We start from the raw sequence: 4,749 nt of genomic DNA, 5'->3' as shown, positions 1-4,749 counted from the left end.
CAGCAATACAGTTCTTCGTCCTTCTAACAAAAAGTAAATCAAAATCCACAAAATCAGAAACAAGTAATTGACAATCCATAATAACATACTCAAAATAGCTAGGAGGCTTTTTCCAAGCCTCAACAATGTAGATACAATCAGTCTCAAAATATACACATAAAAAATAGAGCTCGGAAGCTAAGCGCAAGGACAATGAGTCAAATGCAACACCTGCAATCATCTTGGTCATATGGAAAACGTTTGTTAGAAACAGAGCAAACCAACAACAACAAGAAGAAGCACAAGTTGTTGATCCACATCAAAGAACTGAGGATCATTTATTTGTTGCTTCTTGCTATTCATCAAATACATCAATGAAGTTTGACTCATAGAGAGCATATGCAAAATCATATGACACATGATGTCAACAACTCAACATTTTCAAGGAACTTAGCTTGATCAGTCCTACTTCTCCGAAGTTATATTGGAACTTGAGGAAGTGTTGACGTTAGGGATGTAAGCGAGTATGGTCTGATCCGCGAATCCGATCAGATCGATCCGAACCGAACATATTATGGTGGGTTGGATTGGATCATTTGTTCGGTTCAGATTTTTTTTACTGAATCCGATCACCATCGGTTCAGGTATCGGATTTTGGGGATTGAAAAAACTGATCAATCTGAACCAACCCAATGAATTAAGAATTTTTTTACATTAAGCTCAAACACTTTCAGCCCATTACATATATATATATATATATATATATATATATATATATATATATATTACTATTAGAGATGTTAGTTTTATTTAGATTATATGGATAATGTCATTATCGAATGTTCTATTCTTTAAAAATGTTGGATTTTTTTTTATAATTTTTCACGTTTTTAGAATAATTTTCGTGCATATTTTTAAATAATTTTTTTTATTTTAAATCCGATCATCCGAACCGAACTAATCCGATTGAGATCGGGTTGGTTTGGTTCGGATTTAGAAGTAAAAATGATGAAATCCGAACCAACCCAAACCAAACATGTTTGATTGGTTCGGACATTTAAACACTCTAAATCCGAACCAATCTGATGCGATTACACCCCTCCCCTCAACAGATTTCCAATGCACAGAACTTCCCCAACGAAGTGGTACCTTCAACCTTCCTTCATTATACACAAAACTTGGAGAAGATGCTCCCGGTTTCAGCGACGCCATCTCAATCACTACACGAACAGCAATTGGAACTTTGTACTTTGCCGCCAAAACCACCTTCAGAAGGGAGACACGACCAGCCACCTACGGCAATGCAGAACACAAAAGACGCCCAACGATGCATCAACCTTTCGTCCTCTTCAGCGATGAGAAAGGAGATTTGGGTGATGATTTCTTTGATTGGGCCTTTTCTCCAGCGGACAATGGTAGTGGAGGATTGTTATGTATTTGGAGGAGTGATATCTTCAAAGTTCAGGAGAAATTATGCAACAAAAGATTTATATGCCTAAAGGGTCTATGGGGAACTGATGAAACACTATGCACTTTAACAAATGTTTATGCCCCATGTGATGTTGAAGAGAAGATTAGGTTGTGGAATAAAATCCTGAACTGGAAAGAGAGCAGCAACTGTTCTTTTTGGTGCCTTCTAGGAGACTTTAATGCTGTGAGAGCTCCAAATGAGAGAAGAGTGTTGGAACATGTTGCCATGCATTTTGTTAAAACAACCGATTGTCGAAGCAGATGCCGTGGCATCTGACCTCGTGAGGCTAGGACATCAGTCATCAGCTTTTGTTTCTGTTATGGGCCTTCTGAAGATTTGTTGAAGATATGTTTTGAGTTACTTGAGGAGCAAGTAATTATTTTAGAAGGGTTTTAGTTGTTGGGTTGTTATTTGTTGAAACAATCTTTGTTAAAAGATTGATTTCTATCTTTACTTGTGCAAGAAGAAACCGAATCTATCAAGATTGCGTTTTCAAATTGCTGTTATTGGAATCTATTTCTTCAGCCCGTGCCAACCCTAAAGCCCATGCTACCGCTGCTGAAGTCTATAAAAGGATGAAGACCTAAAACGTGAAGATCACCGAAGCTGATAGAGAGAGATCGTGTGTTTTAGGATTTGTTAGTGTGCTTCGTTCTTTGTTATTTGTGAATCCTCTTTGCTCACTGATTCTATAAAGCAAAGAAGGGTTCTGTGTTGTTTGATTACATTCAAACTCTGATTGTTCATTGTGTTTACCAATCACTGTGGCAGTGATTGAGAGAAAGTGAGAGGGGCTCTCATACTTAGGTTGAGATTCTAAGTAGAAATACACTGGGTAGATTAGGAAGTGAACTATGAACTGAGGTGTTCATGAGTGTCTGTAATTCCTGAATCTTGAGATAGTGGATTTCCTTTCTTTGGGTGCAAACCCTCCAGACGTAGGTGAAAGTTTTCACTGAACTGGGTTAACAACTTCTGAGTGTTATTGTTTTGTTGTTAAGTTCTGTTTATTGTTAAGCGATTGTCGAACCTCTTGTCCCAGCATCGTGTAGGACAATCGTATCAGAGGGAACCTGAATTACAATTGGCATCAGAGCAGGCACCCTGTTCTGGTTGGGTGAGCTCCAGGGAGTTTATTCAAGTTCTCATGGATAACAAGGAGGGAGGATCAGTCAATAGGCCACCCATTCTGGATGGTACTAACTATGACTACTGGAAGGTTCGCATGACAGCCTTTCTCAAATCGATTGACAACAAGACTTGGAAAGCTATTGTCAAGGGTTGGAAGCACCCCACTAAGGCTGAGGTTGAAGGCACCTCTACTACTGTTGTTGAAAAACCTGAAGAAGAATGGACCAGTGTTGAAGATGAAGCTGCACTTGGAAATTCAAAGGCTCTAAATGCTATTTTTAATGGAGTTGACAAGAATATGTTTAGGCTGATCAATACGTGTACTGTGGCAAAGGATGCTTGGGAAATTCTGAAAACTGCACATGAAGGAACTACTCGAGTGAGGATGTCAAGGCTTCAGATGCTTACTACTCAATTTGAAAATCTGATGATGACTGAAGAAGAGACTATTTCAGAATTCCACATGCGTGTCCGTGACTTGTCTAATGCTTCATTTGCTTTGGGAGAACCTATGTCAGATGAGAAGCTTGTAAGGAAGATCCTGAGATCTCTTCCTCAGAAGTTTGCTATGAAAGTCACTGCAATTGAGGAGGCTCAAGACATTGAGAACATGAAGGTTGATGAACTTATTGGCTCTTTGCAGACATTTGAGTTGAAACTGAGTGGAAAATCTGAGAAGAAGAATAAGAGTATTGCTTTTGTGTCAAACACTGATGAAGGTGATGATGAAGATTGTGAGGGTGAAAATCTGACTGAGGCTCTGGCCATGCTAGCAAGAAAATTCAACAGAGCATTGAGAAAGATTGATAAAAGAACCAGGCCTAATGTCCAGGACATGAAGTTCGATAACAAACCCAAATTTACTAATTCACAGAGGAAGACCAAAGAAGACGAAAAATCTGGTCAGAATAAAGGAGTGCAGTGTCATGAATGTGAAGGATATGGTCACATCAGATCTGAATGCGCCACTTATCTAAAGAAGCAGAAGAAAGGTATGATGGTAACTTGGTCAGATGAAGACACTGAAGATGAGGAGGAGATATCTGCAAACAAAGTCAATGCTTTCTCTGGAACTGTCTATGAGTCTGATACAAGTGATGAGGACATTACAGATGAGGAACTGGCTGAGACTTACAAGCTGCTACACATCAAGTGGGAAGAAGCATGTAAACTTGTGAGAGAAAAGCAAAGTGAGATAGAACAACTTGTCTCTCAGAATGAAAGGCTGAAAGAGCTCAGCACAAAGCTGAAGGAAGATCTGGAGGAATGGCAAAGTAAGTTTAATAATGCTGATGTTATGGAAAAGGCTAATCTAGTGTTGATTAATGCAGGACTTCAAGAGGAAGTGGCAACTCTGACAAGAAAGCTTGAAGCTACTCACAAATCTGTTAGAATGTTGAACAGTGGTTCTGATATGCTTGATGAAATTCTGAAGGAAACTAGCAAGCAAGGAGGGAGTTTGAAGGGAATTGGCTTTGACTATAGAACTGCAAACAAAGAAAATCAGAAAGGTTCAAAGAAATTTGTGTCTGCTGCGAAACAAACTGAATTCAAGAAGCCTAGAAATTATCAGTTGTCAGATTCATTGCCCAGACATGTACCTCAACATGTGAAATCCCAGCTCAAGCTTGAGAAGATTGTACCTTGGAAGTGTCACTACTGTGGTAAGAATGGTCACATAAAGCCCTACTGTTACAAGTTATATGGTTATCCTCAGATGCACGATAAAAAACCTGTTCAGATGAGGAAGGAATGGAAGCCCAAGGGTGAAGTCAGATGTCAGGTAGCTTACACGTCCTTCAGAGCATCATCAAAGGAAGATTGGTATTTTGATAGTGGCTGCTCAAAGCACATGACAGGAAACAAGAGCTTCTTGCAAGATATCAGAAGTCACTCCACCAACTATGTCACTTTTGGAGATGGAGCTAAAGGAAAGATCAAGGGAGTATGAAAGCTTGTTAGCACAGAATCTCCTAACTTGAACAATGTGTTACTTGTAAATGGCTTAACTGCCAACCTAATCAGCATAAGTCAACTGTGTGATCAAGGGTATGATGTGAAGTTCAATAAGATAGAATGTGTTGTGACCACTGACGATGAGAGAGTTGTGATGAGAGGAGTCAGATCAAAGGACAACTGTTACATGTGGACATCAGAAGAAAAAGCTC

The sequence above is a fragment of the Lotus japonicus genome, chromosome 4 (genome assembly GCF_012489685.1).
Source record: "Lotus japonicus ecotype B-129 chromosome 4, LjGifu_v1.2".
In the NCBI taxonomy this organism is placed as follows: Eukaryota; Viridiplantae; Streptophyta; class Magnoliopsida; order Fabales; family Fabaceae; genus Lotus; species Lotus japonicus.
This window is presented reverse-complemented; position numbering follows the sequence as displayed.